Source organism: Camelus ferus, chromosome 12, assembly GCF_009834535.1.
Source record: "Camelus ferus isolate YT-003-E chromosome 12, BCGSAC_Cfer_1.0, whole genome shotgun sequence".
NCBI lineage: Eukaryota > Metazoa > Chordata > Mammalia > Artiodactyla > Camelidae > Camelus > Camelus ferus.
In genome coordinates, this window is record NC_045707.1 from 64,271,767 (window position 1) to 64,286,182 (window position 14,416).

The 14,416-nt window shown below is 39.3% G+C and overlaps 1 long non-coding RNA gene across 1 annotated transcript in view; it reads left to right on the forward strand.

Moving 5' to 3' along the window:
* The first annotated feature begins 6,176 nt into the window (after positions 1-6,176).
* The window catches only part of LOC116667775, a 42,081-nt gene continuing 33,841 nt past the window's right edge, over positions 6,177-14,416 (forward strand). The window contains exon 1 of the long non-coding RNA XR_004324815.1: positions 6,177-6,676. This is a non-coding gene — a long non-coding RNA (uncharacterized LOC116667775). The remainder of the gene's footprint in view (positions 6,677-14,416) is intronic.

Consider the following 14,416-nt stretch of genomic DNA (forward strand, 5'->3'; position numbering starts at 1 on the left):
TGGAACACACACCAGACAGGGTTTTCCCCCCAAGGAAATGGAAATGAAATTCAGATGGTCACGATTCATGAGATAACAAGAAAGCTACTCAGGGTGTGCAAACGAGGTTTGCAATGGGATCAGCCTTGGAAGGCTCAGCGAAAGGAAGTGTTTGATAGGACAGGAAGAGGGGGAAGTTGCTTGGCACTGGAGGAATGAGACCCGTTTCCAGGTACAGGAAGCATCGTGAAGGTCAGCGACAAAACGATAAAAAATAAAAGTGGGAGGTGGAAGAGAGAACACCAGGATGACTGAGCCATCAGAAAGGAGCATGGTGGGGAGGAGAAGAATGAGGACAAATGAGCCAGTCCAGAGTTGTGTATTTGTGGCTGGGGCTTGGTGCCATGTGCTGTTCGCCCTGGGGCGAACTGAAGGAACACGCCCTGCCTTGTTAAGGGAGGTGGCTGCATATGGCTGCCTAGACCAGGCTAGGAGTGGAAAGTCATATCACATCTGTACTGGTTTTTCATCTCTGTTCGGTTTTGTTTGTTCAAGTTAATGAAAATGATGTGCTATTGTTTTGTAGTGATGCCAGAAAAAGTTTCACCAGAGACTTCAAAAATGTTTTTGGTGCTGTGCCCATTTCATGTGGTTTCACTTTCCCTGCCTTTTCTCCTCCCTCCCCTTTCTCTCTCCCCTCCCCTGAAGCCCTTCTCAGATACCGATGGATTAATATCAAGCGACTGGAAGGACATTTGGAGAGAATTCAGCTAAACAGGTCAAGCCAGCCCCCAAAAGATAAAGTGATGGAAAAATCTAAGGGTGAATGGAGTTAGTATCATTTATGGAAGACATATTTGTAGAACCATCCGATAGAAACACATAATTAATAGTACCTCAAATTCATAGCTGGAGCTAATGAATTAGGGTGAATACACCTCCATCTGGGAATAATTAATAGTAATTTATAAACTCCTTAAGGAAAGGAGCTATGTCTTCACCTTCCTCAGCCAGTCTCCAGTGTGCCATAGAATCTGCTTTATCCATCTAGTCTTTCAAAATTTATTAAGTACTAGGTCGTACGCAAAGGCATTGGGAGATACCAAAGAAAAACAAGGCACCCTTACCTTCATGGAACTTAAAACTTCGGGGAAGAGGGCAAAACAAGAGGGAATGTAATAATCTGCTCTCAGTAAGGGAAAATTAAAGAGATACGGGGCTCATTAGTAGTGGGGTAGGTCACGCTGGCTTCCCAATACCAAACGCAGAAACTCTGCTCAGAACTGGTTTAAACTACAAGTGGGAATTTATTGGTTTAGTCAACTGCAAAGTGAAGAGTGTTACTCGATTTAGGCTGATCAGATGCTCAAATGACCTATCAAGAATGTCTTTCTCCACCATGTTGGCTCTGCCTTCCTCTGAGTGATGGAGAGTCTTAAGACAGGCTCTACCCATGTTGTGGCAAAGATACCCACTGGCAGCTTCATATTTACACTATGTCACTTGAGTAACAGCAGCAGCAAAAGAGTACTTCTTCCCAAGAATTCCAGCAAAACTCTTGGAACGTCCTCTTGTTGGTATAACTTTGGTAAAGTGCCTATCCATGAGTTATGGTTGCCAGACAGATGAAGTAGGCTCACTGGTGGGCTTAAGTCATTTTTCAAAATGAAAATCAAGGTTGTTAGAATAAGAGGGCATGAATTCTGGGCACGTAAAAGCAGTAGGGCTTCGAAGATACCGCAAACAGTTGATGGCAATCTGTGAAGGAATAACTGTGACCCACTCCCCACCAAAGGATGGGTTGGGTTTGAGGGGTGCTTCAGTTTGCATATGCAAAATCTTAGTCACATGGCCATACCTAACTGCAACAGGAAGCTGGGCAAAGTATTTCCTGTCTATGCCATCACAATGCCACTAGAGAGAATAGATTCTGAAGAACAGCTATCAGTTCCCCGTACAAAGAGGAATTTACTTAGTCAGAAAGGTCTTGAAGGGGTGCACAGAGGAGGTGATGATTGGGGTAATATCCGAAGGAAGAGTAGCAGTTTAAACTAGGAGGCAAAAGGTGGGGAGGTGTCTGTGTGTTTTCAGCTCTGGGCTGGAGAGGCCAGTGTTCCGGAGAGAAGTCAGCACGTAAATGCTGGTGAATGTGGGAGGACGTATGCCATGGTATTAGCACTGACGTCTCGGGGGTTAGGACAGGAAGAAGAGAAGAGGGAGATTACTACTTTTTCTTCATGTAACTGCCAGCCACACCTGAAGGTTACTCTCAAATATTACAAAATATCATTTAACTTGACACAACAAACTTGTATTAATTTCGTAATATTTTAGTCCCACAAAATAAAGTAAGAGATTGGCAGAAAATGGCATTTAATTGTAGATCTAGAAGACAACGTCACCGTCCTTCCTGGAAGCTGAGTGAGACAAAGTAATTTTCTTAAATCTTATCCAAAATAAGCACTGGGATTAGAATCCAAGTTATTTGGTTAAAACAAGTATGAGGTTTTAGAATTGTCTCCAACCATCATTTATATATTCTCTACCTTTTCTTTGTGTGAATAATGACTCTTTATGGACTGAAAGCCAGGCACTGTGTTAGGCCTTGAAAATACTGCAATGAACTTGGCATTTGTGGGCCCCCCTGGGCTCGTAGTTTCAGTCTCACTTAAATTCATTCATTAATGTCTGTTAATCATTGAAGGCAACGTAAACAATATGTAAACTATCTATGGTTTCAGATCCATGATTACTAGAAAAAGTGAAATTCGAAGCCATGCAGTTATGGTTATGCGGTTGTTTAGGATCTGGGTGTTGTTTCATTCACTTGGATGCAAAAATTTATGTAAAAATTATTTTTACTTGAGATGATTGCATCATCACACTTAGCGGCATTTTCACCTTAAGTTATCCGTCTTTCAGCCACTTTAGGTGACCAATGCTGAGAATAGTGTGAGCTCAGCTCTGCATTAGAAAGAGAGGAGCAGGAAGTTTAAGATTCTCAAGTTAAGTCCTTCTGGAGACATCCTCTCCAAGAGACAAGTGTCTGCAGTAGTCTTCCCTCGGGGTGTTTTGGTGTTTTAACTATTTGTTATAACGAGTCAAACACTACAGGAGAGATATAAATTCAAACTTTATCGTGACCCATGACTTTGTAAAATACTTTCAGATTTACCCAGGGTTTTATTTGAAATTCCAAGGAAATAAAAAGCTTATTCAGGTTAAAAAGTTGGGGAGGTGAAGCAGGGAATGACAGGGAAATTTATTCAATTACTCCCACGTGAAATGGGCTTCTATCTGAGTTGGGTGGATATGGTTGGTGTTTTCCTGGATCCATTTCTGATTTGATGCTAGAAAAAGATAGATTTCTGAACAGATTTTTTTAAAAAGCCAGTTTTACTTTAAAATGCCTTAGTTCTCCAGTTGAACAGTCCTACCCCAACATGAGCTAAGTAAGGCAAGGTAGTAAATTACACATTACTTGATAGGTCTTTGAACTTCCTAGCTGTGATTTATTGTGATGAAGCAGAGAAACACAGATCTATGCTTCATTGGTCAGAGAGCTCTGGTATGGTTATCGGTCCAATTTCATAATTTACTTTTATGGTACAAAAGACACATCAAGATAATCTTGTCTCTCTAGTTTTTGGCATCAGTGAAGGCTTTTGTTTTCTCAAAAACAATCCTATCAGTCATTTCAAAAAATTTGGCCTTAAGTGCAATTCTGGACCTAAAAGCAATTCTGCACATCTGGCTTCTCTTCTCCCAGTGAGTTACATCTTCGTAGGATTTAAAAAATATGTATGTTTAAGAGTAGCCTTCAGGTGTGGTTGGGCAGTAAGCACGTATGTCTCCATATGCTGGAGAAATCAGGGAAGATGGAGGGGCAATGAAGTGGTAATGAAGAGCTAGGTCTCCCTGGAACCCATGAATGAATGTATTAATTTCACAAACATTTATTGAATGCTGGCTACAGTGCAGACTCTGCAGTAGGTGCTGGTGAGTTAAAAGTGAATAAGGTAAATATTCCTGCTGTAAATAAGGGATCTCTGAGACTCAACTGAGACTCAGAGAAGACAATTATTAGTCTCAAAAATACCTGTCTGCCAAACATTGTGATCTATATTATGATGAAAAGTTGCAAGGCTTTAGGAGATTGTATAGAAGGGACCCAATCTAGCCTGAGGAATCCCGGAAGACTTCCTCCAGGGGAAAGTGACATTTAAGCAAAATACTTGTAAAATTAATGGATGCCAGTGAAATGAGGGGCAAAGGAGAAGAGGTCCAGACAGAGGGACCAGCATGTCCAAAGGGCGAGAGGCAGAACGTGGTGCTTTTGAGGGGCTAAGAGGTGGAAGATGGCTCTCAGATTTACAAGCCCAGTTCCCCACCTTCCCATGAAGTCTATTCTCATGCATCTAGTTATCAATGTGCCATCTTCACCTGGGTGTCTCATAGACAGCTCAAACTCACCAAGGACAAAACAGAGCTCTTGACTTTCTCTCCTAAAACTTGCTTTTCCTCCAGAGTTTGGCATTTTAGCATTGCTATTTACTTAACAGCTCAGTCCCCTAAACCTTGGATATTTGGCCCTTCTGCTCTCACATCCACCTTCAGTCCCTTAGCAAATTCTGTTGGATATGCCCTTAAAATATCCCTGAATATATTTTTCAACAGCTCTCCTCCAGCTGCCTACGTTTAAATCACCACCTTGGCTTACTTGGGCCAAAGCAAGAGCTTTCTGACTTCTCTCTCTCTCTCTCCACTTTTGCACCATCTTAGTCCATTCTACAAGCAGGAGCCAAAGGGTAGCTTTTAAGCATTCACCAGATCCTGGGACTCCCCTGCTCAAAACCCTGCAAGGGCTTCTCTTGACATTTGAATTCCAATTCACATGCCACCTTATCTGGCCCCGCCTACTCTTCTGTTACCATCTGAGCCAATCTCTTCTTCCTTCACCTGTCCTCAACTGTCATTGTGTTCCAAACAGGTGCAGTTCATGCTCCAGGCTCTACCTTTAATGCTGTTTCCCTGAGTCTGTGCATGGCTTGCACCTTCACCTCATTTACGTATCTTTTCGAAAGTCTCCTTCTCAGAGAAGCTTGTCAACAGCACCCCGTTGCTACTGGAACTTCTTGCCTGTTTTATTTTTCTTAACAGTATTTATCTCTACCTGACATTGTATTATAGACCCTATATTAATTTGGTTTATTGATGGCATGGTCCTTATTCTTCTTGCATATTTTTCTAGTATGTCAGTACACATTTGTGGAATGAACGAAAGCCTGTGTGGCTGACATCTGGTAAATGAGGAGAGGAGTGGTATAAAAATGAGGCGGGCAAGGTAGGTGTTTTTAAAATATGCAAAGCATTGTAAGACACCTTGAGAAGTTTGTACTTTTCCCTAAAAGTGAGAAGCCATTGAAGATTTTAACAAGGAGCAGTGATACAACCTGATTTACATTTTAAATTTTTTTCAATGAAATTGTCCGTGAGCATGTTTTGTTTTCTTGACCTCAGGGACAACAAACTAACAAACACATTTTTAGTTGCTTTGTATAACTCTGTTTAACAAAAATCACATGTGTGAGACTGAAAGTAACTCCTTCCATAGAGCAAAATAACCTGGTTATCAAATAATTTTTAGTCTAGAGAGGCAACAGCTATTATGTGATTTTTTGGATAAAACATCATTTTAAAATAATTACAATTTTATTATTGCCAAACAAATATATTTTCTTATACTTTTATATATTATGGTAAGCCTTGATAGATTTAGTTTACCTTTATCCTTATGAAGATATTTGTTGAAATAGAATGTCTATTCTGAGGTAGAGGGATAAGAAATAAAAAGCCTTTAGGGTTTTTTGAATGGAATCTAGACTACAGCCTAGCATAGTATTTAAAAATTTTTTATTTTATGGACTACTAATATTTCCCAACATATGCAGGAGTGTTTTATGTAAATGGGACCTTGGTGCCAGACATGTTTCACACGGGATGGGTTAAATGAAATTGTGTCTCTAACTCAGGATTTCCAGAGCCTGTGATTTGCTAATGTGCACCGGGAATACCGGGGTGGGGACAGAGAATGCAGCATTTCCTGTCGCCCCCTTTTCACAGAGCAACTCTTCTGCAGAACATAGGTTGTGAATTGCTGATGGACTGAGGCCCAAAGGACGTGGGTGTAACTCAGATGGTACTCGCAGGTGGGCTTCATGGCTGTACAACCCGGGCAGTCCGACAAGGCCCAGCTCTCAGAAGGAGCCCTGAGTCTGGTTAATGCTCTGCTGGCACCGTCTTGAAATTTTTCTTAAATGTTTTCTACCTTTGAACTTGGGTTTCGTAGGCAACGTCCGAAGGGTCACAGGAGAATGCGCACAAGCAGAGATGTGGCGCTGAGCCCCGCCGATCGGGCATGCGCACTGGGGCGGTCTGGGCGCCCTGGGGCTCCGCGGAGGCAGCGGAAGCTGGAACCTGGGTCCTCGCTGGTGGCGTCCTGGAAGGGGAGCGGCCCCCGTCGCCGCAGCACCGCGTGGCTCCCCGGAGAGAGGAGGGCTCCGCGTGAGGACAGCAGCAGGACAGCGTGGAAGGCCGGCTTGCTGTCATTCCCGTGGCCAGTCTCCTTCCTGTGGCGTCTGCAAATACATTACGTTTAAGGCCTGGGAGAACTGGGACAGGACCTGCTGGCGCTCAGGTAATACACTGTTCAGTAAAAATTACAAAATAAAAGCGTTCACACAGACAGCCTAAGGAAGCATATTCGAGGAGTTGCCAGAATTCTTCAAAGATGTTAGAGTCTCTGGTTTTGAAAACTTCTGAAACACTGCAAAGCAAATTCTGTATTTATAGACTTAGAAATTAAATTTAAAGATCATTATAGCCATTGGAAAACAATGCTATTTTCATATAACACTTTGGATGAACCAGTTGTTAAGAGGAAGACAGGTTTAAAATTTCCTGGTAATTGGAGATAGAATGCATGAAGAGACGCTTTGAACTGTATACAAATCATGAAGCCAGTTTTGGTTTTTTGTACAAACTCCACAAGTTACAAGAAATGTCAGAGGAAACGTTAAAATGCCGCTGTATAAATTTACATTTATAGCCAAATTCAGACTTACGTGGAACTGACACGTGTGAAGAATTAAATCTTTCTGGAAAATTACTCCACAAGAGCCATTAGTTCTAGATGTACTAAAATTTATACTTCGAAATAATTTATCCAAAATGTATTTCTTTCTTGTCACAGCCCATAAAATATTCTTAACAGCTCTATTAGCAGTTGCATTAGCAGAAAGATCTTTCTGCAAATAAAAATGATCAAATTATCTGTGGTATTCCATTTGCCAAGAGTAACTGACATCACTTTCAACTATATCAATTGAAAATGAAGTTGCTAAGTGTATAATTTTAATGAGCTAACAAATGAAATTTTAGCAATCCAGGCCAGAAGATTTTACCATCAAAATATAATATAAAATATTATTTTAATTTTATTATATAAAATTATGACACCAAAATGATATTTTTTGCAATTTGAAATTTTAAGCTGGTACTCATATGATCACTGTCACCCTTGTTCTGTTTTATAAGTTATTAACATATTTTTAAAGGAAAACTTTATATTTTTGTGCTTTGTAAAATTGAAGTATAGTTGATTTACAAAATTAAATTAGTTTCAAGTGTATAACATAACTGATTCAATATTTTTATAGATTATACTCCATTTAAGGTTATAAAACAATGGCTATGTTTTCCTGTGCTATAAACTATATCCTTGTATCTTATTTTTTTATACATTGTAGTTTGTACCTTTTAATTCCCTAACCCTAACTTGCCCCTCCCCCAATCTGTTTCCCCACTGGTAGCCAGGAGTTTGTTCTCTGTATCTGTTTCTCTTTTGTCATATTCATTTGTTGTATTTTTTAGATTCCACAAATAAGCAAAATCATATAGTATTTCTCTTTCTCTGTCTGACATTTCACTAAACATAATACCCTCTCAGCTTTCATTCTTCTTAATGGCTGAGTAATATTCTATTGTATATATGTATATATACCACATCTTCTTAATCCAGTCATCTGTTGATGGACACTTAGGTTGCTTCCATATCTTGGCTATTGTAAATAATGCTGCTGTGAACGTTGGGGTGCATGTATCTTTTGAAATTAGTGTTTTCATTTTCTTCAGATATATATCCCTAGGAGTGGAATTGCTGGATAATATGGTAGTTTTATGTTTGTATGTATTTGTGCCTTTAAAAATTTTGTTTTTTCTTTTTGGGGGGTAATTAGGTAGGTTGATTGATTGATTTAATGGAGGTACTGAGGATTGAACCCAGGACCTTGTTCATGCTAAGCAGGCACTCTACCACTGAGCTATCCCCTCCCCACCATTTGCACTTTTAGATGTACATTTTCCTTGCTTTTCGAACAAGTGGTTCACATTTTCATTTTATACCACGCCCAGCAAATTATTTAGCTAAGCCTGGATAGTAGGCATGAAATGATGAAACAAAGTTGTCCAGCCTACTTCCCCAGGGGATGTTTGGGATGTTTTGAAGGAGGTATCATGGTAATAGACAAATGTATGATTTGCTTTAGGTTTGCAGTCTGTGGCAACAAATACACTTTTCACTACCAAGCTTCAGAATCCTTCTCACTTTCATAGCATGCTGAGAACATAGAAGGCAATGTAGGCCAGTAGCTGAGAACGTAGAAGATACAAAAAGAAGTTTACACATCTAGCTTTATCAGAAGTATCAGCAGTTGCTTTCCTTCAAGAATTAGAAAAGTCAAGGTCAATTCCTAACAGTGGAAATACTTCGAAAAGAATTTCCCAAAGTGAGAATTATCCTTAGGATTGAGTACTTCCAAAATGTTAAAAGGATTAACTTTTATGTAAAACCTGAGAACAGGCGAGGCAGAATCTTGTGGTGTGTTGTGAAAACTGTGTGTGTATGTGGCGGTGTACATGTACGTGGTCATGGTGGTGACGGTGGTGACGGTGGTGGTGATCATGTGGGTAGCATTGTTGGAAGGGATGACTTGCCTGGGGACATAGGGCACAACAGCGTGAAGGACCTAGTAGGTCATGTTATGGATTACGGGCTTTATTCTAGAGAATTGGATGGTCGTATAATTCTGGAAGCAAAACACGCTATTTTTTCCCAATAATCTTAGCGTTCATAATGTGATGTGGAATAAATAGTTCCACACAGTATACTGCAGCAGCAGTTTACTGAAGAGAACTGTTGATGGATGATGTCATCTTTGTGAATTGGGAGGTGTGATGAAAGTTACAGCTTCTTTACTTTGTGAAGGATTTTCACAAGTTGTTTCCCGTAGGAAAAACTGGGCCAGTCTTTATTCTAAGAAAGCTCCCTGGCTATGTGGAATACTTTAGGGCTCATTTCGCTTCCTTTGATGAACTGATAAAGTGCTTTGAGCAGGCAACCAGAACAAAAGCTGTAACAATGGGCCTGAGTAGATAAGTGGAATAACTTTAATATCTTGATTTTATATTGGTAAATGTTTTCCCAGACCTGACATAATAGAGTAGATCATAAACCTCGGTGACTACTGATAAACTTTGTTTTAAATGTGAGCGAACATTGAACTTAAAAATCCGAGTATAAGGAATAGGACCTGTTACCTATTTAAAAAGATTTAGAGACATGTACGAAGAACTTAAAGAACTCTCAAATTTGCAAAAATTACTAGATTATTTAACTTTTTGTACAATTCAATAAAGTATAACTTAAGACTATAATGTGACATCTTGAGAACGTAATTAAACCTTCCATTCAAAACTTCTGGCCAAGAACCATTCACTTTTTTTCTTTTATTACCACTTTTTTTTTTTTCATTGCCATTACCAGCGTTAGTAATTGGCTTTCTTTTCTGGACCATGTTCCACCAAGAAACAAAACTTTATTACTTCTCAGGAAATGCAGAATAAATGATAATGAGTAGAATCAGAGAGGCAGATTTAAATGAAATGAAATTAAATGCTTATGAAACACTGGCAGTTGATGTAACTGAAAAAGGAGAACGATTTACAAAAAAGTTCCGATGACTCTTCTTTTACTGTAAGAAACATAATGACTCAAGTGTAATAATGAAAGGCCACTAATCCTAGTTTCATTTGGGAGTAATAGGGAGGAGTAAGGAGTGTGGCAAACTGAAGTACACATCCAGCTAATTCTGGCCACATAGAAATTTTTTAGAGAGAAGATATAAATATGTTTTTTAGTTTAAAAATATGACTTCTTTTAGTTTTTTAACTTTGGCTAGATTTTTTAAATGCCACATGAATCAAACAAAATGTGTCTGCAGGCTGATTAACCCCAGAGGCAGCCAATTTTTTGAATGCTTGAGTACGGAATAATCAAGACCCATTGAGATGCTCTACTAGACTGTTTGCTGGACTAGTGTTCTCCAGAGAGGGATATGAAAGGAGGAAGGGAAGGAGAGAGAGAGAGAGGCCAAGCTCAAATTGTTTTATTAATAAGGGTGAGCAGTCAAAGAAGTTTAGAGACCCTGAGCTGCAACATATGGCCTTATAATTCACAGGATTCACTTTAATTTCTCAGCAAAATTTAAAAAATCACTTTGGAGTAGCTTAAGACCAGCTGAAACAGCATCTGTAAAATGCTGTGTGTGCATCTATTATACCTTAATTTTATTATCAATCAATTATCTTACAAAAATCTAGGACAAAATTAAAGTCTGTTTCTTAGTTTAACGATGGGGAGATTTAACTCATGAGTGTCAAACTGGAAAATTTCCTTGATGGAGCAGTATTTGTTTTCATTTTTACGTGAATTATTAGGATTATAGACTAGGGAACAAGTGGATTGTTCTAGTTACCTTTGGAAATATGGAGAAAAACTCATGCACACTGAGTTTCAATGGGAGTAATTTTCTTTATTAATTGCCTAGCGCCCTGGAGAATTATTTATCCAGTGCCTACTCTGTTATGCTCTTACTTTCTGGAGCTAAGAGGAGGCTCACAGTGAGCAGAACTGCCCAATGGTTTTTCCATATTTCATTCTGTTTTCTTCTCGGGGAAGGAGTAAATCTCACTGGGATCTCACTGACTAGTAGACAGTCTTCAGTCTGGTAGCTTTACTCAAGCACCCATCCGTTCTGATGATTTTTATTATGGCTTGTTTCATTTCAGTTTATTAATACATAAAAGAAGTCTTTGAATAGTTAGAATGTATTGCTCCTTTACTCAGTCACTATGGCTACTAGATATTTCTATGTATCATGTTGAATCTAAAACAGAAAAACACCAAGAAATGGATGTTACGGACTCCACTCTCTGCTAGAGGGAAATAAGCCTCAGAGCAGAAAACTTCTGAAAGTCACAGAGCTAGTTAGAGGCTGAGCCATGAGTTGAACCTGGGTTTTACTGACACCAGAATCTGTGTTCTTTCCACCGCTACCACATTGTCTATCAGTTTACTCAGTGCTTTTATCAAGCCCAGTAGTCAAGAAAGTGTGCAGTAAGATATACTCAGTCACAGTCTGCTATTTTATTTGCTTGTTTTTAAGTTTGTTGAACTTTTGAAACACTGATTTCTTTTTCTTTTCTTTTTTCTTTTTTTCCACTGAGAGATAATTGGCTTGCAATATTGGATTAGTTTCCGGTATACGACATAGTGACTCAGTAGTTTTGTATGTTACAAAATGATCAGCAAGATGAGCTACCGTCTGTCACCGCGCAAAGTTATTACAATATAATTGAATCCTCCTATGGTATGCTCCCTGGGACTCACTTATTTTGTATCTGGAAGTTTGTACCTCTTGATCCACTTCACCTGTTTCACCCATCCTCCCACTGCCCGCCCCTCTGGCAAACACTAGTTTGTTCTCTGTATCTGTGAGTCTGTTTCTGTTTTATTATGTTTGTTCTTTGGTTCTGTTTTTTAGATTTCACTTTTAAATGAATCATACAGCATTTGTCTTTCTCTGTCTGACTTATTTCACTTAGCATAGTACCCCATAGGTCCCACCCAGTCTTTCTTCTTTTTTTTTTTTTTTTTTTTTAACTGATAAAGAATCTGAGACCTATAAATATTAGAGTTGTCTCTGGATATATGCCCAGAAATGGGATTGCTGGATCATATGGTAACTCTATTTTTAGTTTTTTATGGAACCTCTGTACTGATCTCCACAGTGGCCGCACCAATTTACATTCTCACCAGCAGTGTAGGAGAGTTCCCTTTTCTCCACACCCTCTCCAGCATTTATTGTTTGTGAACTTTTGAATGATGGCCATTTTGACTGTTAATGACATGCTACCTCACTGTAGTTTTGATTTACATTTCTCTGATAATTTGTGATGTTGAGCATCTTTTCATGTGCCTGTTGGCCATCTGTATGTCTTCTTTGGGGAAATGTCTCTTTAGGTCTTCTGCCCACTTTTTGATTGGGTTCTTTGTTTTTTTTGTTACTGGGTTGTATGAGCTGTTTGTGTATTTTGGAAATTAAGCCCTTGTTAGTCTCATCTTTTGCAAATATTTTCTCTCAGTCAGTAGATTGTCTTTTCATTTTGTTTATGGTTTCCTTTGCTGTGCAAAAGCTTGTAAGTTTGATTAGGTCCCATTTATTTATTTTTGCTTTTATTTCTGTTGCCTTGGGAGACTGACCTAGGAAAACATGGCCACAATTTACATCAGAGAATGTTTTGCCTGTGTTCTCTTCTCGGAGTTTTATGTCATGTTGAAGTCTTTAAGCCATTTGGAGTTTATTTTTGTGTATGGTGTGAGGGAGTGTTCTGACTTTACTGATTTATATGCAGCTGTCCAGCTTTCCCAACACCACATGCTGAAGAAATTGTGTTTTCTCCTATTGTGTATTTTTCCCTTCTTTGTCAACGATTAATTGACCGTAGGTATGTGTGTTTTTTTTCTGGGCTCTCTATTCTGTTCCATTGATCCATATGTCTGTTTTTGTGCCAGGATCATTCTGTTTTGATTACTGTAGCTCTGTAGTTTTGTCTCAAGTCTGGGAGTGTTATGCCTCCAGCTTTGTTCTTTTCCAAGAGGGACAATATTTTGTAAATTGTTTCTAAGGTACTATATTACTTACCTATTGCTGTATAGCAAATTATCTTGAAACTTAGTGGCTAAAACAATTATAATCATTATCTTAAATAGTTTGTATGATTCAGAGCTTTGGGAATAGCTTAGCTGGGTGGTTCTGGCTCAAGGTGTCTCTTGATGTCACAGTCAAGATGTTGGCCAGGGGCATGGTCGTGTGAAGGTTTGACTGAGGCTGGTGGATGCACTTCCAGGTTGGTCCACTAACACAGCTGGCATATTGGTGCTGACTCTTGGCAGGAGGTTACTGGTCCTCACTATATGGACCTTTCCCTAAGCCTGTCTGAGTGTCTGCAATATATGGTAACTCTCTTCCCCCAGAGATCATAGCGAATGATTAAAGAAATCAAGGTGGAAGATGTAATATGTTTTACGACTTAGCCTGGAAAATCTCATACCTCCCATCATTTCCACAATATTCTATTTGTTGCTCAACTCAGCTCTGTTTGTTGTGAAAGGGGCTGCATGAGGGTAGACATTGGGAGTCATCTTGAAAGCTACTACTACAATTTTGTTCATTAATTAATTTATTATACATTGATCACATCTCCATAAGTGTCTGTTATGTAAAAGTGTCTGGGCCAGCTCTGGCAGTCATTGCAAACTTTTAATTGTTTAACAGGTATTTTTTTAGTTCCTACTATGTGCTGGGCATTCTTTTATGCATTAAGTATTCTGCAAAGAGCAAAAGAAATCAAGTTCTACATCCTTGCAGCTTACATTTTAGTTGGTGTGGAAAAGAACAGAGGATATAATATGTTAGGTGATGATGAGTCTATAAACAAAAAGCAGATAAAGAGAGAGAGAGACTAATAGGGTAGGTCCTGTTTTATATGGATGATAAGGAATGCTTCTGGGTTCAGGTACCATTTGTACAAGAACCTGGCTAAATTTGAGGGTGGGAGAAGGGGACCCAGGTGCTGGGGTGGGAGAAGAATGTTTGAGGCAGAGGAAATATTCAGTGTAGATGTTGGTGGCAAGTTGCAAGGAAGAGCAATACATTCTACAAGAAGGACTGTGTAAAGGTCTGCTTACCTGTAAGTCAGGGCTGCTGTTAGACTTTGTCATCTTGGATTCTTTTCTGTTTTACCGCTTTTAAATCTAAGTTCAACATTTAAAGCCTATTTAAAGCGCAAGGATTTCCTTACCACAGAATGCAAACACGGTTTACAAATATTATTTTTTATTCACCTCGTGTTAGCTTATGTGGCTGCTTGGGGCAGCCTACCCAGTGGCTGTTTCAGATCTCTCCCCAGGCCTCAAGCTCCAGACTCCCACTGAACCAATATTTCTCTTAGTAGCTTATCACTTACTCACCTCAGA